The 21,514-nt window shown below is 42.7% G+C and overlaps 1 protein-coding gene across 5 annotated transcripts in view; it reads left to right on the top strand.

Annotated features, from left to right (window-relative positions):
- LYRM4 (LYR motif containing 4) overlaps positions 1 to 21,514 on the top strand; it is a 129,191-nt gene that overhangs the window by 58,947 nt on the left and 48,730 nt on the right. Inside the window, exon 3 of one of the 5 annotated variants that reach the window (XR_002091169.2) lies at positions 9,950 to 10,042. The exons of 3 other annotated variants lie outside the window; for them this stretch is intronic. The gene's annotated coding sequence lies outside the window, so the exon portion shown is untranslated. Of the gene's footprint in view, positions 1 to 5,035; positions 5,162 to 9,949; positions 10,043 to 21,514 lie in introns of all 5 variants that reach the window. One more of the 5 variants, XR_002091172.2, reaches the window with a different exon arrangement.

Raw genomic sequence — 21,514 nt, 5'->3', positions numbered from 1 at the left:
CAATAGTATGATGCATTGGTAAGAAAAGAGAACCAAACCCTTGTTTCACAGAAGTTCATTGGATTTTTGGCTTTGACTTTACTTGGATGATTATGAATCCTGGGATTGATTTAAAGTTGAACTGCAAACAAAACTGTGAAAATGCCATCTGCCTTAATGCATCTCTCTGAGTGGAAAAGGATTGATTACTCAAGTGTTTCATACTTGATATACTTGGTTTTTTTCCTGCCCCGTTCTTGCCACTAGACCATTCTAGATATTTTCCTTGATTTAAACACCTATTGTTTTCATCATTGCTTATTCTGCATTTACTCACCATCCATCCAGGAAAATAATAAGTTTTCTCCTTGAGCTATCTAAATTTTTTAATCCTCTGCAGTCAACACACCCCCAGTGGAAAAATGATATATAGAAGTGGAAAGTGGTGATGTATCTGGTTTGGTTTAGTTGGCAGCTTTCCGGATTGATGTTTCCAAGTCATATTTATATTGTTTATGACTAGCAAGGTAGCAATGGAGTAGGGGGAGATTCAAAGCCTTTGGAGGAGATGGGTTTGATGACGCAATTTGTATTAATATGCCAGTCTTTTATTTATCACTTTCAGGAGCATGTGATTAAATCATGCTGAGGGGCTGTTTTTTCCAGATCCCAGTTCAAAAAAAAAAGTACTTTAAAAATAAATAAATAAATAAATAAATAAAAAGTTAACTATTGGATATGAATATATACTGAAGTTTGTGAACATCTTCAGAACAGCACATCTTGCAAAAACACATTTGCCACACTTGTTCTTTGAGTTGGGTTTTGTAGAGTTATTTCTTCTTTTTTACTTCTCGTTATCAGTGATTACTTGAGGTGGTATGAAGACCCTCTGAAGAGTAGGTAGGGAGAGAAATTATTTTAAGAGGTTTATTTGAATAGTGACTGCATACATTTGGGAATAAATCAGTAGATTCATTAGTAATGAAATTTATACATAAGTTTTAAAATGTTCCAGAAAATTAAATAAGTATACCATCTTCTAATAGCATGTTACTTGCAGAACAACAACTTTGCCTCACTTCTGGTGTCTGCTACCGAGGAGTGAACTGAAGAGAGCATAACTAAGTGGTATAGGCTATAGAGCTGCGTGAAGCTTTGGTTCCTGATTCGATTCGGCCCAATTCAGTGGCCACGTCTCCAAATCAAATCAGAGGACCCTTTAGTTTCTCCGAATCAAATCAGAACCCTCCAAATCGATTCGGAAAGATTCGGCGATTCAGACATAGACACAGCTTTAAATGTTTTTTTCTACATACCTCTAAGTAGCAGGTGGCCTGTGAATGCTGTGATGCTGGGGTGTGTGGAGTATCCCACAAAAGTGCAGGGGGCTCCTCAGCATGCTTGGCAGCAGACCCAGAAATGGTCCAGAAGTACTTCCGGTCCCCTTCCAGGTCCACTGGAGAGCATGCTGAAGGCCCCCCTCCCCCCCCATTCCCCTCCTGGGTCTGGGGGGGCACCTGGCATCCCCCTGCAGCCAATTGGCAACCGGGGGGGGGGGGCGCTCCCCAGTAAACCAGAAATATTTCCAGTCCACATCTGGGTTCGCTGCCCAGCACGCAGGGGGCCCTCCCACGCTCCTGTGGGATGCTCCATCCGCCCCAGCATCATAGTGTTCACGAGCTGTGCCTGGTACCTCGAGGTATGTAGAAAAAATATTTCAAGCTATGTCTATGTCCGAATTGCTAATTCTCTGCATCAGCATCGAATCTTCAGATTCGGATTTGGTCGAATCAAATCGGGGGCAGTGATCTGAATCAACGAATCAAATCACTGTCTGAACTGAGTAGGGCCCATTTCTCACACCCCTAATAGGTTATGATAGAGGAAATCTATATATATAAAGGGCTTAATCGATGCGTCTGTCCATTAAGCTCTTTATTGGAGTCCGGTGTGGTGGGGAGGACAGAGGGAGGGGCCAGCTGAGGAAAAGCAGGAGCTGGGCTCCCAGCTACTGTGAGAAGACAGTTAGATGCACAACGTCATCAAAAAAAGTCACCACTCATCCATCACTATTGATTGGCAATTCACTAGTCATGCATATTGCCCAGATAATTTTAAATCAGTCCACAATTGCTGACTTTTTTTTTCATTCTAGTACTTATTTTATAAAAAAGAAATTAATGAAAAAATATCCTTGATGACTTCCTGGCTTAACTGTTAACTAAAGCGAGACACTTTTTTTTCACCAACAGAAGTATTTTGGAAAATACAGTATGATGAACCTGATAGGGTGGAGATGCACAAAGCGAGGAATTTGTGAGCAGTACCTCTTGTGTATTTAAATTTATTGAATCACCATTTGAGGTTCTGATGATAATTCTTGAAAGAGATCCACATTTCCATCTGGCACTCATTTCTTTTATGGTACTCCCTGCTGATTTCAGCAGAAGTGCCATATTTCCTGATTAGAATTTTCCTTCTGATCAAAAGATACTCCTGTAATGATGGATACTAACAGGTAATATAAAATAATGGGCTTGGAGCACAATTATTGTTATGAAAGGATGCATGTAAGGAATATAACATTAAAAAGTGTTCATGTTCCAGGTGTGAAAAGAACATTTAAATAGCATTGATAAAATGAAGGTAATGTTGAATATCACTCTCCAGTTTCCCTCCTCTTGTGTGATGCATATATTTTATTTTGTGGAAGCTTCTGTTTGAAATACCTGTCTTGGATATAGGGGTGTAAGCTGCCTTGGATATGTTTACTTACGTCAGCACAGTCAAGTAGTTAGTCAAGGAGACAGGAATTCAGTAAACCAACCTTAATCCCAACTTCGTCCTGGATTTATCATGTTTAGCATTATCTATTCTCTTTGTATCTCAGTTTTTCTCTCTGTAAACAGAGAAATATAAAGTGCTCCATCTGAGGAGAAATAACCCACAACACACTTGCAGGCTTGGCGCAGTGCTCTGCTTGCCAGCACCACAGCTGAGTGAGACCTGGGTGCCTCATGATTGACAACAAAATGAACATGAGCCACCAATGCGATGTTGTAGCTAGCAGAGCTAACCAAACACTCTGGCATGCATCCACCAAAGCATCTCGAGCAAGGCAAAGGATGTCATCCTCCAGCTTTACTTGGCCTTGATGAGACTGTAACTGGAATACTGCATCCAGTTCTGGGCATCGCATTTCAGGAAAGATGTGGAGAAGCTTGAAAGAGTCCAGAGGAGGACCACATGCATGATTAGAGGCCTGGAGACCAAGGTGTACGAGGAGAGGCTGAGCGACTTGGGATTGTTCAGCCTGAAGAAGAGAAGACTCGGAGGGACTTGGTTGTAGCCTATAACTATATCGGGGTGTACATCAGGATTTGGGGGAGCATCTATTCACCAAGGCCCCCCAAGGGAGGACAAGAAATAATGGCCACAAACTGATTGAAGATCACTTCAGGCTAGATATAAGGAAAAACTTCTTTACAAGCTGAATGCTGAGGGTTTGGAACAGGCTCCCCCCAGAAGTGGTTCAGTCATCCACCCTGGCAGTCTTCAAAAAACATCTTGATGCCCATCTTGCTGGGATCATTGACATCTTTAAGTTGGTGGTGGTTCTTCCTATATGATAGCATTGTTTACAAAATTATCACATATTGCTTTTTTGTGCTAGTTTAATTGACACTTACATAAATGCCACAGAAAGACAAACTTCTCTAGTTGGGAAAACAAGGTTATTATTGCATATTTGGATCTTGTCTCTAGATAACATGGCTGGATCCTGCCTCCATAGAAAATATTATAGCAGATTTTAACCATCTTGCCAAATGATGTAGTAGTCTTGGGCTTTAGAGAGATCTGGATCATGATTATAGGATAGAGATAAAGCAAGGTTTGCTTCTGTCAGTTCAGGCAAAATTGAACTAGCTCTCCCAGCAGCTTAGTTTCTATAACTCCACTAGGACCAACATTGCACTACGTACTGTTGCTTTGTGTACTCATGCAGTGATGCTCAACCTTCTGGGCCTGAGGGACAGATGAGTTGCACCAGGTCAGTGTGCAGGTGCGCTCTGGTGCATCAGATTCAGCCGCAGGCACCAGCCCAGTCTTGCATGCAGCCTGACCCTGCATGCCAGATTGGGCTGTGGGTTGGCCCAGCTCTGTGCTCTAGATCCAGCTGCTAAGTGATCCCACACACTGGCCCCACCATATGCTGGCATAGTCTACTGGGCAGGAGCATATCATCAAGCTTTTGGGACTCTCCGCAGGTCCAGAAGTTTGGTAGCAGGAGAATGGAAATGAACACTGTCACCACTCCCACGTCGCCAAACTTCTGAATCTGGCCCATGAGCTATAATTTGAGCACCACTGTACTAATGTGTCAGGAAGTTAAAATATTGCATTATGTGATTTGTATTTTTTAATAATAACTATTTCTGTAAAATAAATGGTATATGGCAGTTCAGGACTATCTTTCTTGCCTGCACCCACCTTTTAATTGTTGCTAGGTTTTTTTCTCTTGTTATTAGTAGATTTTACTTATGCTGTGTTATACACCTATACACCTAATGCACTTTCTAAATTAAAGTATTTTTATTCTTTCTTAACACCAGTGAACATTCAAATAGCATCACAAAAGTTGTAACAAAAAAATTCTTGAGCTTTTTGCTGGATTAGCGAAACTTCTTTTTTTCATTATTTTCTGTGAAGTATAATATAAATGGATTTTAAAAGGAAGATATTCTACGTATAACTGAACTTTACTGTGTAGATCAGTTGGTAACTCATGGCCATGTTTAAAAAATGGCATTCCACAGCTAGAACGTATTTAACAAAATTTGTTTCAAGAATTATTTTGATTTTAAAAAATCAACCTTCAACTTCATTAAGGGTAAAAATAAATAGAACGCTGAGTTAAAAAAAGAAAAACACCTAATCTGTCAGTTACAGCTGTGGCTGAGTGATGTGCGCCACAAATGTCCACAGCATTTTTTTGCCTCAGGCAATGAAATTAAAAATAAAAAAAAACCTTGCATTTTTTTTTATTTTTTAGGTTACATGATTTTTCTACATGGTCATATGACTGACTTCTTGGTCTAACTGTGGCACTCCAGCATTTAGCGTGCTGTTGGGACACAGTCCTCTCTGGACTCTTGTAGACCAAGTTAAGGGAAGTCAGGTAAGTGGCATTTTTTTCTTTATTATATTGCACAGTTTCAACTTACCATCTTTTATTCAATTGTATATAAAACAATCTCTCAAAATAAACTGAGTGGGGAAAGCGCAATATAATAAGATTAAAAAGCCACTTATCAAACCTACTGTCCATGAAGCTACCTTCATGAGCCAGCATAATTTCAGAGTGATGATGAAACTATCCAGCATGGTCCATACCAAAGCATGTAACTGCTCATGATGAGAACAAGGGCACTTCACTTTAAAGAAAAAAATTGGTATGTACTTAGAAGGGCTTATGCAAAACAAGTGTTTCATTTCATATTGGAAGTGTTCAACAGCCAAAGAAATAAATGAGAGCAGGATCCATCCTGTCCTTGGTCTGGTTATGGGGATCACAGTAGTTAAGCACTGAGCAGTGCAATTTCAAGTTACTCATAGAGTTTAAGGTCAGGAGGGACTGTTAAATCATGTAACCCAAGGGTGGGCCATTATTTCAGCTGGAGGGCTGTTTAGCGAATTTTGGTGAGCTGTCAAGGGCTGCAAGGGTAGCCTTGTCCCTTGACAGGTGCCCGGCTCCTTGTCGCCATCTTGGGACTGGAAGTCTCTTGCCCTAACTCCTGACATTTGCCACCAGAAGTCCCTCCCCTTGCCCCAAGAAATAATCTTTTTGGGAGGGGAGGGTTGCCATCTTGGAACCAGAAAAAAAAAATGGTATACTAAAAGGCAAACGCCTACTATAACATTTTAATTTTATTAAAAATATATTTTGTCATGATTTGTTTGTGTGCTGTATATAGAGTTGATAGTAAAATAAAGACTTACTCATGTATATTGTATGTGTGCATGGGGTTTGTGAGGGGGTGTGACTGGGGGCGTGCATAGGGTATGTTGTGGAGTATATATGTGGGGAGGTTATGGGGGGAGGGTGTGAGGGAGGGGGGTGGGGAGCAGGGACCATCCACACACTCCCCCCCCCCCCCCATGGCACACATCCTCCGCTGTCGGTGCTGGCAGCAGCATGCAGCAGGCTCTCAGGGAGGCTCATGGCCCACACAGGTGCTGCCATATGACAGCATATGGCTCTGATCAGAGCTGCACGTGGTGGCAAGGAGCACAGCCCGGCCAGCCTACCTCTATTGTGTGGGTCTCCCCATTGTGCATGTGCAAGTAGCAGCTTTCTTTCCTGCCCCATGCCGTATAGGTCTCAGGACTCCCCCGAGAGTGGAGAGGAGCCCTACTCCATGCTTCCCAGCAAAGTCCCAAGACCTGCATAGTAGGGTATATGGAAGGCAGCTGGCTTCATTGCATGGGACTTCCCTCTGGTGGTGCAGTAGTGCCAGGAATGGCACATGCATTGTGGAGAGCCCTCCGTGACAGAGGCAGGCCAGCCTGGCTGTGTTCCTTGCCACCATGTGCAGCTCTGGCTGGAACCACACCATCAGGCAACAGTGCCTGTATGAGCCATGAGCATGCCGAGCGCCCACTGCCTGTTGCTGCTGCCACCAGCAGTGGGAACTGTATGCCATGGGGAGGAAATGTGGGGGGGGGGGTTCCCACAGCCCCCACCCTCCCTCACACCCACACCCTGCCCACCTGAGCTCCACGCTTCCACTGCCCCTGTGGGTGTAGGTTCTGCATTCCCGCCAGCCCCAACCCTATGCTTCATACTCCCCTCCAGCTGCACCTCCTTCCCCCTGCCGCTTCACTGCGTGCTGCCTGGGGTGAGCACTGAAGCAAGGAGATGAGGAGGAGCCACTGGATGTGAGGGAAGCTGAGTAGGTCACCCGGTGGCTACAGCAGTGGCAGCAGCAGCCCCACCTAGAAGCTGCATGCTGGCTGGGCCGAGCCCTTCTGCACATGAGGGTGGGAGCGAGGTACGCAGGCTGGCCAGGGTACAATTGGGTGCCTGCAGGGCAGGTGAAATTGCCTGGCCATATTTTGCCCACCCTGATATAGCCTGACCTCCTCTATATTATTAGCTATAAAGTTTTCGCACATTCTCCTTTGTTGAACCTAACAACTTGTAGTTGACTAAAGCCTTTCTTTCAGAAAGGCATCCAGTCTTGGTAATGGCTGTTTTAATTCTATTGCATGTATTTTTTTTTTTCATCTAGTGCCTGATTGATCAGAAAATCTCTTAAATCGATTGTTATTTCCAGCATCCGTGTCCACAATTACACTAACAAGTAACAGCAATTTCCTTCTTGCACAGAATTAAAACCCGATCTTCAAGCAGTACTTTCACCTTGGTAGAATTAATGCAACTCTATTCAGGTGTTGGAACCTTACTAGACAAGGTTCCTTGGGTGGATTTGATATCTTTTATTAGACCAACCCAAATGGTTGGAGAATAGTTATTAAGCAAGCTTTCGGGTTCAAAAACCCTTCGTCAGGCTAAGGACGCTGCAGCAGTTGTTGTGTGCTCTTCCTGGATGGAATGAAAAGTAAAGAAGCCAGGGGCTGGGCTGGGCTGGGCTGGGGAGTCAGTTGCCAGGCAGATTGTAATGTATCAAAAATCCAATGTCTGTGTTTAGTCCCTGATCTCTAGTATCCAGCAGGTTGATGAAATGGAGCTCATAGGCTCGTCTCTGGGAAGTGTTGTGTAAGTTTCCCTTGAGGATCAGGACTGAGAGATTGGAGAGAGAGTGGCCCTCCTGTGAGATATGTGCCCCCACCGGTGATTAAGTGTTTCTGTCTTTGATGGATTTCCAGTGTGCGTTCATTCTGGTGCGCAGTTGTTGTCTGGTCTCTCCTACATATCTTCCATCAGGGCATTTGGTGCATTGGATGAGGTATATCACATTTCTGGAGGTGCAGCTGTAAGATCCTGGGATGCTGATGGCTCTGTTGTGGGGTATAGTAATAGTGGGGGTGGTGGAGATGTGTTGGCAGGTTTTGCATTTCTTGTCCTGGCACGGTCTGGATCCTTTTGGTGTGTTCTGGGCTTGAGGAAGTTTGCTTCTGGTGATGAGGTTGGCGAGGTTCGGTGCTTGTCTGAAGGCTAGGATGGGTGGCTCTGGGAAGATCTTTTTAAGAATAGGGTCTCTTTCTAATGTGGATTGCAATTTTTTGAGGACCTTACCATGTACTTATATTTCACTACGTCCAAAGTATAATTAAAAAGGGAAATTTAGCAGTTGAGTTTTTTAAGTACTGGAAAAGATGCTTAATATGACACTTGTACAATAACAATAAATAGGGGAGAAACAGGCTTATATTATTACAGGCATAAAGTATTACATTTAGCTTAATGAAACATTTTGGTGTCTCTTGTAGCAAGTGTTTAAACTGATGGGATTTCTGGAGATACCAAAGTGCATGGTCAATATTTGATTTGTATGCTGATGTAGATGATACAGATAGGTCAGGGTTTGTACAGGTGGTGAAATTGTTGCTTTGACTATTTATTCACCTGTGTAAAATAGAAAAACAATACACATTGTCTGTTTTTATTATATACAATCTCATACCAAAATATAACAATCATGTAGACTAATTGGGAGTAGTGTGCAAAAAGTAATCATTCTTGTGGTGCCACAATTACCAAGAACATCAAAAGGGTATTTAAGAAGCTTTGGGGCAGGAAGATTATTTAAAATATTTATTAAAATTTTAAAGGGACAAGATGAACTTAGATCAGATTTCTTCTCAGTTTTTTTCCTTTGTGACGATAATGGGAAGTGAGTAAAGAAAAACAGTTCCTCTTTTGAATTTTGTTTGTTTGAATGTGTATTTGGTAATCCTTTGTATTAAGTTTCAACCTTTCCACTCTGCGGTCAGTTTCCCCTGTTTATGTGAGTCTTTCACAAAACAGCAGGTGAGAGAAATACTTTAAAAACTATAGAAATAGTAAAAACAATACTTCAAACTGAGAAAAATTGACAGGTAGAATGCAGGGTTGATGTGCATCTTATAGACTAACTGAAAATTAACAGGAGATATAGATAAGGGTATACTGCCTGATATAGTCATTTGTCATTGACTTCCCATTGATGGTGTCCTTTTATTGCAATATAATGAGATAAAGCATACATGGGAACCTCTCCTCATTAAACGTAATTAAATTTGGGGGAAAAACCCTACTGTTAATGCTAAGTTATAGTATCACAATCAAGCCCAGGACTCCTGATATATTTGATAGTATGTATTAATACAGAATAATACACTTGAGTGACATTTAACAACTTCTCATTAAGAATCTGTATCTATGTCAAGTTTCAAATTTCAGACATATTTGCTCTTGAATTCTCTTTAAACAACAACAAAAGTATAGTTTAATATGGGGAAGTGTTTTTGCTTCCTTTTTTTAATTTCTGAATGAATAAATGGATGGATCTTGTTGAAACATCTAAAGAATACTGCTGCTCTGGAGATGAATCAATTCTGGAAAATTTCAGCCTAAATCATAAATATTTATTATAGAGCAGGAGAGATGAGAGATTAACTGAAGCAGTTCCACGATCTTAACTACAATTTAACCAAGTTCCTTGGTTCTGTTACCAAAGAAACTTGATGGATCCATCAAGTGACCCCTTATAATGTATGACAGGCCAGGAGGCTGGAATTCAGAATCCGTTTCCATACCGCTCATTCTTTGTTTTTTCCTTTAAAACTGTTAGACAAGATGTGACCTTGAGAAACTGTAATTTGAAGGAAGATGTGTGTACACGTTATACTAGTTGCAGGATGCCTTTGGCACATTAACCAAATAGTTATCAGGGCACTTTCAGTGCGACAGTCTGTCATAACTAGAACTGTACCGCTCTGATGACTGCTTTTTTTCCCCTAGAGTAAGCCAGCTGGCTCTAGCCAGAGCCTTCTTCAGTGAGAGCACTCGGATAAAATGCCTTCACCTCTTCAGGGATTTCTGTGTGCATACACAGTAAGCAGAAAAACAGTTGGAAATTTTTAATCTTCCTTTTCTCGCTGACCCTTTGAAATGTCACGATATTTTCTGTGGAAACAGTTGACAACCACAGGGAGAGAAGAGCTTTGTAAAAGCAAAGCATTGTTATTAATTATTGAGCATTAAAACTAATTTCACCTCTCCACCTAAAGTTGGTTCCTCCAGATCAGGTTTGTAAATATGTTCTCCTGACAACATGGATAATTTATGATACTACATCCAGTGGTGTAATTGTTCTGTGAATAAAGACAGGCCTTTAGTCTCTAGGGATATAAAGCACTTTTCATGAATACTAAATTAACTTAAACACTAAAGAAAAGAACAAACCAGGAGGCAGTAATTTATATCCAGTCTGAACTGGCCTTTGTCCCCATTACTGCTCCAAGCACCATCTCTAGAGCATTCCTAAAATAGAAGTAGGAATTTCCTTTTCCTTGTGCATACTTGTCACATTCCTGTTTAGTAAAGCAAATACCTTTGTATCATTCTCTTATAGTTATTTTCCATCTTCCCTCAGACTCTCCTGCAGGCTGCAATAATCAGTTCTCTGTGGGAGTTATTGATAAATTACATTTTAATAGTTCAGGGTTATTAATCCCAACAAGATTATACTGGGTCAGGTAGTTCTGATGTCAGACGCTTGAATTACTAGTTATTTCAAAGAGGAATTGGACTGATGAATTATTAGTAAATCCATACCAAGAGGATTAAATCTACTTGCAAGCTGTCAAATATAGGCACTATTTCAAGTTGTAATTTAGTCACTCATGCGTAGGAAAGGGGGTCAGAAATTAAATTGAGAGGTTATGCCGGGTTATGAAGGAAGTAGCTGAGCTTACTGCTTGAGACCAAGTGTTTCCTCTACTGTGTGTCCTATTATTGATCCTTGGTTTAGCCTTGCAGTCACACTCGTCCATCAGTCTTTTAATTCAGTACTATAGAAGATACTCTAGAGAGGTTCTGGTAGATTTATGAACTTGTTTGGGCACCAGGGTGGAGAGAGTGGGGAGATAAAAAAAAAAAAAAAGAGGCTGGTCTCCAGAGTCCCAAGAAAGGTGATTTATACAGGTATAACCTGGGCAAATTTGAAAGAGTTTACCAACTCCAGAGAGATTTCATGCCTTTGCAACAGGCAATTCCAGCAAAGTGAGTAAAATCTTTCAAACTGCAGGAGCTTTTTGAGATTGACTTACTACATAGTTCGTTTCATCATCAGACAGACTTTGATTATTGGAGGAGGAACAAAATTGCATTAGAAAGAGGTTGCTTTTCCTTTCAGAAAAAGAGATAGGAGAAAGGAAGCTAAAGAATTATTAGTTTTGGCAGTTATGAATGTTTTGCCTCAAGTTTGCAAGCTACTTGCTGAATGTATAAGAACTCTTCAGGACCCTAGGATTTTAAATAGACATTGTACAGACCAAAAAGTGAGGAAGGGGAAATTAAGGTGCACATGAACTTTTTTCAGTCCTGTTTGTTAGCCTCTAAATTTAATAGATAATATAGGCTCTCTCTCCTTCTTAACGGCAAATATGGGTTCTCTTCCTCATTAATTCAGATAGGAGAGTTTTGTGTTCTTGGAGCCAAAATATATCTCATTGTAGCTAAAAACTTCCGTTTTTGTTGTTTCCAAAGCTCTACAATGGCGTGTGGCCTTTTTACAAAGACCTGGGTTGCTCCTCCCAGAAGCATATCTTTCTTCTCTCTGCTTCTCTGAGAGAATTTCATGCTTCCTCCAGTTTTAACACCACCACAACTCTTTTACTACATCTCTAGAGCACTAATTTTCAAACTGTGTTCCATGAACCCTGGAATGCCAGGGTAGGTCATCAGGGGTTCTGCAAAGACATTGGGAGTAATGGCAGAGCAGGTCAGGATGCAGTGCACTGCCATTTGTGGGACCAGTTTGCCTGGCTCCGCATCATTCTTTAGAAAAGGATAGGAGGGGGTCCATGTCAGAAGCGCTGATATGAAAGGGTTCTGTGTCTTTAGAAAACTACTGAACGTACCTGAGGAGGAATACAGGTTTCCCTTGCCAACCATGGTTTTGCAAACCACAGTTTTGAGTATCTAAGCTTCATAGAAGGGGTGGGGTGGTACAGTTGGAAAATACCCCCCATGGTCCCCCTGGCCCTGCTCATGCCCCTCACCCCCCACCCACAGCCCCTGCTCCCCCAGCCCTGCCAGTTTTACCAACCACGGGAACTTTCAGGAACCTAACCCACGTGGTTGGCGAGAGAAACCTGTAATAAATTTCTAACCAAATTCCCCTGTCCGCCCTGTTCTCTTAGTTTAATGCCAAACAACCACATTTAGGAATGCATCATGACCCTGTGAATTCACACACATTAACTTTTTAAATGCGAACTTAACTTTCTGCCCCAGAGTTATATTAATACAATAATATCTGGGTAATTTTTTAGTTAGTGGATCAGGTGAGTTCTGATGTGGTAGTTGATAACTGACAGTTTCTCCAGGCTTAAATGAAATAAGCTTTAAAATGAGTTAGAACAGGTTCAGAAGTCTAAAATGGCAAGATAAGAAGCCTACACTGAAGCCTGTGATTGTTTCTTGATGTAAATTAAACAAGCATTTCTCACGCCTAATGTTCATCACGTTGGCATAAAAATACTTGGGCAGCAGTGAATTGTGGTTGTAAGCATTATAATGTTACTGCAAGAAGATCATTAGAGCTGAGTGACTGACCAAAATATCCTAAACAAATGGAAGTGCATCTGTAAGAGTGCTCTATCCATCATTGCTCTATGAGGTCTTTCATGGCTTGAGGATGAAAACACTGTTGTGGTCTAGTAGAATAAATCTAAGGTGTAACTTGAGAGGGAGAGAAGACTCAGTGCATTAGTTACTGGAAGACAAATGTAGTATAAGATTAACTTATTGAATTCCTCAGTGTTTTTAGCCTTCAACACTACAAATAATCATTTTAGTAATGACTAACAATTAAAGTGAGCATCCTACAAAGACGCATGCTGCGGGGTTATATGTATGTATATGGATATGTTTCATAGTTTCACAGTTGGTAGGGTCGGAAGGGACCTGAGCAGGTCATCAAGTCTGACCCCCTGCCATGGCAGGAAAGAGTACTGGGGTCAAATGTCCCTGGCCAGGTGTTCATCCAGCCTCCTTTTAAAGACCCCCAGGGTAGGAGCCAGCACCACTTCTCTTGGAAGTTGGCTCCAGATCCTAGCTGCCCTGACAGTGAAGTAGCGCCTCTTGATATCTAGCCTGCATCTACCCTCTGCCAGCTTATGACTGTTATTTCTTGTCGCTCCTGGGAGTGCTCGGGAGAACAGGGACTCCCCTAATGCCTGCTGGTCTCCCCTGACGAGTTTGTAAACGGTCACTAGATCCCGCCTCAGCCTTCTCTTGTGGAGGCTGAAGAGGCTCAGGTCCCATAGCCTCTCCTCGTATGGCCTGCCCTGCTGACCCCTGATCATGCAGGTGGCCCTCCTCTGGACCCTCTCCATGCTATCCACATCCCTTCTGAAGTGCAGGGCCCAGAACTGGATGCAGTACCCTATCTGCGGCCTGACTAGTGTTGCATAGAGGGGGAGGATCACCTCCTTGGACCTGCTTGAGATGCATCTGTGGATGCATGACAAGGTATGGTTGGCCTTCCTGACAGCATCCCCACACTGTCGGCCCATGTTCATATTGGCCTCAACAATGACTCCGAGATCCTTCTCTGCCTCTGCACTAACGAGAAGGAAGTTTCCCAGCATGTAGGTCTGCTGCTGGTTCTTCCTCTCCGGGTGCAGCACCTTGTGTTGAAACCCATCCTGTTCTCATCCGCCCACCCCTGTAACCTGTCCAGATCCGATTGCAGCCTATTCCTTCCTTCTAGCATGTCCACTTCTCCCCACATCTTAGTGTCATCTGCAAATTTGAACAGGGTGCATTTTACCCCTTTGTCCAAGTTGCTGATGAAGATGTTGAACAGTGCAGGCCCGAGGACCAGGCCCTGCAGAACCCCACTGCCCAGATCTCTCCAGGTCGAATAAGACTCGTCCACCACCACTCTCTGGGTGCAGCCTTCATGTATACTCCCTTCAATGAGAGACAGGGTCCAGTACTGGCATGTGTTTTCCTAGTGATCATATTTACTTCCTATTCAGGATAAACCAATTATTTAAAGTTTTATAGAGGAACATTTTTATGTTGTAATAGCACTAAATAATTACAGTCTTATTTATTAATTCAAAATTAATGCAAGTTCTTAATTCCATTTCAAATACTGGATCATCATATGCCTTGGGTATGATTATATTTTCTCAGTTGATGCTATCATGGAACTTGGCAAAATGTCAGATGGAAATTAGAAATAATGAAGTATTTGGTGAACTTTGTGCTGAAGTTGATTTATTGGGGGAAACTGATCCATATGGCCAGAAATTAAAGCCCAGATCAACATTTTGCTACTAATGTTATTAACTTTTTACATATTTAATTTATAAAGGAAATTAAAAAATAGAAAAAATAGAGGAATGTATTTTCTTCTGTATACTTACCTGGCTATGATTATTAGCTTTTTTAAAATAGTATAAATATAGCATTGGGCATGTCTGTTCAATTGAACAGTGTGTTTTCAATATACGCTCTGAATGTATATTGCTAAAGTATGTCAGTTATGGCTGGATTTGATTGATCTTCATTAGTTGATCTAGGGTGTTTGAATCGCCATCAAGTGTCTCAGGTACTGTAAGCTTTATGTTTTATATTTTGTGAGGGAACCTCTGAGTTGTACTTGTAGGCATCCCAGTACTAGCTTCATGCTTGGTTATAAGGTGGTACACTGAGCATGAGGATGAAATCTCTGAAACCTCCACCTTTCTCAACATTAGTACTATTTTTTACCTTAAAAGCTTTCTCCAGAAGTTTGAGGGTTTTTTTCCAGATTTGTCAAGGAGGTAGGAAAGTAGTCACAGGTAGATGGTAATCACTCAGTAAGTGATATATCTACCTTCATATTCAGCTGTTATTCTGCATGAAGGGCATCTTTTATCAATGGGAAACTTGTGCAAAATTCAATTGTAGAATATAACCAAAAAATACTTCAAAGAAAAATAGAAGACTGCCTTTAGGAAACATCCAAACAAGTTTCATTCCTGTTTTTGTGCAATAGTTAATGCATATCTGGAAGCTATGTCAGATAAAGAAAAGTTTTTTTTAATAGGATAAGATATTATTGTATACTAAGTTAATTGCATTTTTACTAGAAAACAAAAAACAGACCAGATGAGCAAGGTGTCTGATGAATATTGCTGTTAAAGCATGATTCTTATATTTCCTGATTTACTGTGATTTTAACTTTGTGATCTTAACACTGGATGCAATGGCTTGTTTTGTTTTTCCATTAATAAAGTCAGATATCTCTCCTAAATGTTCTCCTGATTCTGTGTGTGTTAATTTAGAATAACAATTTAAGCTTTTTAATTATGAGTTTTTTAAGCCTTTGGGCATTGGAGTAGCATATTGTTAAACAATCCCATCCATCAGCACTGTCATACTGTCTTGTCTGAAAGTGTTCTTTTACCATTTTTGTTCTAAACCCTAATGTTGTATGTGTCTTACATTAGAGTAGTAAGATACGGTTGTGTGGTAGATGCATTCAGATTTTATACAAGTACATAAGACTTTATCTCAAATTTATACCTGAAAAACTAACTTACCATATTTACTTAAATATAAGACATTCCTTCCCCCCCCTCCCCCCCCCAGTCATTAGACTCTGTAAATGGAAAATGTTATACATTTATTATAGTGGTCCAGGTATAGAATCTAACTATTGGAGGTTTGCCTTGAATTTGTCCCCTTTCTACCGCTACAGCAGGGGAAATCAATCTCTCTGGGGTGGGGTCTGGTGGCCCCCTTTGCCCCCAGTCCCCTCAACATTTTCCCCCTGCAGCCCCTTCCCCCTGTCCTTACTGTCAGACCCTGCTCTCCCTGAGCACATGGAAATGATGGGTAAATTTGAAAACACTGACTTTAAAATAAACATGCTTATAGTAAATTACTGTGGGTACCTGTAAACTCAGTTCATCCAGAATTGATTCATTTTACCTTTTTGGAAACTGCTATATGTTTTAGCACAGCTAGACCCCAAATGCACTTTTAAGCATCGCTTTACCACTTATATATAGTACAACTTATGCATGATATTAATCCAAAGCCAGAAGGCTCATGATTTACCATATAGTTCATTGGGCAGCATTTCATGCCATGGTGACCCCACCGCTCAGCACTGCTCAGTATGTGTGTATACTCCAGATTACCCTCCTTCCCCCTCCCCCCACATAGGATCCATGTGCTATGTTGCCCCCCACTCATGATTGGAACCAGGTGTGCTTGTCATGAGTCCTCCAAAAAGATGCATGCAGATGAGGCTTGGGGCAGTGTGGTGTGGCTCCACCTCATGAAAGGCAGGGCCACACTAATCATATACACCAGGCTGAGAGAGGGGCGACAGAGGGATTCTGAGTGAACTGTTTGGGGCCCCATTTGATGACGCTTGGCAGGAATTTAAGGCTGATAAACAGGAATAATTGGAAATGGTAAAGAAATGTGCATCTCAGCTGTGGGAGTGAAGAGGAAGTCAAAATGTAGTGGCTCACCATGACTTGTAAAAGGGTTGGCTCTGAGGGGAAACAATGTAGTGGGTACTACTATATATCTTATTCAGATGGTCTGCCCTAACCTATCTTTGCAGTAGGCCCCCATCAGTATGTTCAGCCTCTATGGGTCATGTGTTTTATGGGCTCAGTTTAGGTTGCATTTTAATCAACTTCATATTTGGTTTCTATTACTGAGAACATGGTACTGTTGGCAGCAATGTAACGATAGTGTATTTAATCAGGTTTTCTTGTATGTTAATATAAGATGAGGGGCTTTTATCTCCCCATGTTGATTGGGTGGAAGGAACCTAGTCTTAAATCAAATAAATATGAGATATTCGTTTAGGTAAGAGCCCAAATGTGTGTGCAAAATCTTTAAAGTCCATCAACAAAAAATAGTGATAAGCCAGCAATGGATTGAATTAGCAAAAAGTATCATTTGGGATGCACCAGAGAGATATGTTCTTTCTCCCTGTAGAGTTCGAAACATAAACAGAATGTGCACTAGGAGACTCAGAGATTCTTGTACAGATCTTCCGTCACATTCCCATGCCCCTACTGGCTTACTGACATGGTTTACTAAGAAGGGTTAGTGTATGGTGGCTTCATGGAAGAAATTGCTTTTTGGGAGAGATTTGAAAAAACAGTAATGAGCAGCAGATTCATGGTGGTGGAGAGGAAGTTCTGAAGATGAGTCATAATGGAAGAAAGTAGGGAAGACTGTGGATAAGAGATGTGAAAATACTGAGGGTGGAAACAGATGTCACTTTTCATTGCCTCTTTTCCACCATAAACATTGTTATGGCAGCACAGAAGTCAAGCAAACAGACAACCTACTGCTCATTGCACCACAGATTGTGGCCACAACAAAGTGATATGAATTTGTGCCACTATTTAGCAGCAGGTGTTTGTTGTTTTTTATGTCAGGAAACCAATGGCACCTAGGCAGGTGTTCTGGGAGGTTGAGGGACCTAATTATGCACATCCTAGAAATTCCCACGCAGGTAGGCCCCTCAAGCTCAGGGAGTCTGCCAGACTTTCCTTGCTTACCAAGGTGCACTCCTAGGATCTCTGGGTCATGCCTTGGTAAGCAGGAAACTCCGGGATGCATCTCTGGAAGCAAGAAAATCTGGACAGTACAGAAACACGATAATTCTTATACTACTGAAATATTATCCGACTTATAGAAGTCAGAGGATAACCAGTATTTCCCACACTGGAATGGTTAAGTAACTATTGGACACATAATAGTATTAAGAGTGGGCCACTGGGCTACATTACTGCTTGAAAAGATGCACAGTTAGCTTCTCTTGCTTCATTAAGTGAGAGGGAAGAAGAGCACTTCAGCTGGGTTGTCATGCTATTTCCATTAGTGCAATTAAGGTTCTTGTGCTGATCTTACAGTTTGCATTTTGGTGTTGGTTATTTACAGTGACCAAAAAAGATGCATCTGTGGAAATCTAAGGAGAATTGGAGACCAAAATGGGAGGCAGGGGTGTTAAATTATTGAACCATCCAATGAATAGATACGCTGGTGAAGGCAAGCAGAAAGGAATATATCTTGCTTATTGAGCAGACTTCATTTTTTTTTTTAAGCAGTGTTCCTAAGGAAAACTTTGCTGTTAGTAGACTTTGCTTAGGGTTTGTTCATTATCATCTCAAGGTGAAGCCAAAGGAAACCTTTCTTATTACAAATTGGAATTGATTAAAAAAAAAATAGGGTGTGAGCATAGGGCTTAGTGCAAGTACTTAAGAGTGAAGTTGCCATTAGTAACAGTTGATGTTCTTTGTTGGAAAATTCATTGTTCATTATTCACTTGAAGGGAAAGGTTAATGGCCTGTAATGGTCTGAAGAAACCCTACAAAATAACACAGGAAGGGTCTAATGGCATTGGCCTGATAAGATCATCTTTTCTACATGCTTTCCCACATGTTAGCAGGCCAAAGAATGTATTTGTTGTTGTTTAATGAATATATGCTGCACAAATTGGTATTTGGTTAGCAGAAAATGTAGAGATGCCCCTGCTATTGGCTACTAAGAGAATAACAGTCAGCCAGAGACACAAGGGGCACGTCCACACATGCAAGCACGTGCGCTTGCAGCAGATCAGATAGAAGTGCAAATTTGAGCCGGGGCTTTTTGCCTCTGTGCATGTGCTCAGACATACACTTTGTTGTGGAGCAAGTCATGCCACTTGGGACAAAATAACCCTACCTGGCTCCTCCCAGATCTGCAGCCAGGGGGAGTTAGAGCCCAAGGCCAGCACCTGTGCTGTCCCTAGTAGTATAAAAAGCTGCCCTGTCCTGGCCCCATCAGTACAAAAAGCTGCCTTGGCAAATAGTTCAGGGCTACTCGCTCTCAGGAGCTTCTGGGGCCCAGCCAGTTAGTACCTGGGGACACTACCCCTTGTGCCAGCTGGACTGCTGAAGCAGGCCTGAGTTCCCTGCACCCTTTACCCACTGCAGCAGTCTGGCAGTGGGGTGGGAGATGCTGCCTGGCTGTGACCTGCGGCACACCTGCTAGACCCAGATGGGGACTGCACGGCCAGCTGCCAGTGGGCTGTGGCTGCAGAGTTGGCCTCTGTGCAGCACTACTGCCATGTGTGCCCCTGCCTGGCCATCTGGGCAGCTAGTGCCTGGAAGATGTTCTGGGTGTGGTGGCCTGCTTTGAACTGTCAAAGCATGTCCTCCTGGGCCTGTTTGGCTAAGTCAGCTACAGCCAGATGGGTCCAAGATGCCAGCTCTGAGCAGGCAGGATCCTGCCACTGGCCTCCCTAGCAGGAATTCTGGTGTTCCCTACTGGAAAACTGAAAAATCCCTGATAAAAAAAAAAATTCCAGTCACTCTGTAAAATACCCCAAAATCCATGTTCCTCCGCAATTAAAACAAAAGACCACTATAAAGAGAGAGACAGAGAGACAGTGATCAGTTGGGCAGTGTTTTATTGCTATATCTAGTGTTAAAGCAGTGTGGAAGACTACCAATCTCTCGATCATAATAATAAAGTGAACTCTAAATACATGTTTAATGAATTCATGAATACATTAATATATATTTTGCTGTCCCCCCTCAGGGGCCATGCCCCCCCCCCCCGGGGTCACAGCCCCGCAACAGGGGCTACAGCCCCCCAACAAGGGTTACAGCTCCCCATACACTATGTCCCCCCCTCAGGTTACAGCCCCCCAACAGTGGTGAAATAGCTCCCACAGGGGCTACCAACCCCCCCCCCCCGTAGGGCCCACATGTCCCACCCCAGCCCCACCCCCCGCTCACCCAGACCGCCCAATGGCTGCCCCGCCGGCCCCATCGCCCACTTGCACCCACAGGCCCCCATGGCTGACCCCCCAACCCCAGGCACTGTCACTTTAAAAAGAAAAAAAAAAGCCTCTACTCACCCTAGAAGCAGGGGCTGTGGGGGCTCCGGGGCCTCTGGACAGAGGGGAACAGCAGGGCCTGGGCTGTGGCCACTGGGACTGTTCCCCTGCCCCATGCTGTGTGGGCGGGCCCCAATAACACAGCAGCTGGAACTGTTGCTAAGTGCTGGTGGGGGTTTGGGTTTTTTTATTGTGGGGATGCTGGGGTGGGGGGGCAAGGATGGGGGGGATTGGGCAGGGCTGGGATCGGGGAGTTTGGGGGGGAAGGCGGGGTGTGGGGCTTGGCAGGAAAGGGATTGGGGGACTTGGGTGGGCGAGGCCAGCTGGTTCCCCCCCATAGTCCCCTCCCCACTCCTCCAGCCCCCCCCGACCCTTTACTTAACGGCACTGGAGTCCTGCTGCTGGCACGCTGCCTGCCTTGCACAGGCAGGAAGCGTGCTTCAGCACCAGGGCGAGGGCCAACCACAGAGACGCTCTGGCAGCCAAAGTGTCTCTGTGGAGAACCCAGCCTCCGGTTGCCTCAGGGCACGGTCCAGGACAAGTGCCCCTGCCACCATTTTTCAGCACAGGGATTCTGATGCATGTGGCACTGGAGTCTGCTGGAGCACAGCAGTTATCACGCTCCAGCAGACTCGATTAATCAAGTCTCAGAGCAGCCTCACTGCACGTGTATAGATATCCAAGTATTTTACATTATTTAACAATACTTGCGGAACATAATGAATGTAGACCATGTGGAATCATGACAGTTTTCAAGAGGAAACAACCTTGTTGTATTAGAGCCTGTCAAGTAGATACTTTTCTCTTTCTTTCCATTGCTTCTAGTTGATTTCTATGAGCCTAAAACTTACATTTTGGTGAAAAATTGTTTTCCCTCAGTTTGAAAAGAGTTGAAATTATTGATACACCTGTCTTAAATAGCACCTTTGATGTGAAAAGCTTTCAAATCATTTTGCAGACTTATACAAAAATATGAATTCTGCTCAGAAATTAATCAGTTGATCACTGCAATGCCTCCTTGGGATAAAACAGCTCAAGACCAATGAGCTTTTCAACTCAACAATTCAGGGTAGAAAGAAAACAATGTGCAATTGAAATGGAAGCAGGCGTTCAGAGAGGCAAAATGCAAATGCTAGTTTGATCTCTTTGCTAGGACATGAGGGGTAATAACCTACCCTTTCAAGGAGTGCCAGGAGACCTTAGTAACTAAGGACTTCCCTCATAGTCAGAAAACAGCAACAACAGGATGTCTTGTAATACTTTGCTGGAATTCTGTGTCCAGGGTGATTTGGAAAGAAAAATCCCTCCTATTGGACCATCAGAACTATTCACTGCAGCAGTTAAGGGGTGTCCTAAGAATGCCTGGTTTAGAAAAAGCCAACGTGGTGTAATAAATGTGTTAGCAACTTCAGTTTATTTTAGTGCCCAATCCTGCCAAAATATCG

The sequence above is a fragment of the Alligator mississippiensis genome, chromosome 3, assembly GCF_030867095.1.
Source record: "Alligator mississippiensis isolate rAllMis1 chromosome 3, rAllMis1, whole genome shotgun sequence".
NCBI classification, from domain to species: domain Eukaryota; kingdom Metazoa; phylum Chordata; order Crocodylia; family Alligatoridae; genus Alligator; species Alligator mississippiensis.
This window is presented reverse-complemented; position numbering and strand designations above follow the sequence as displayed.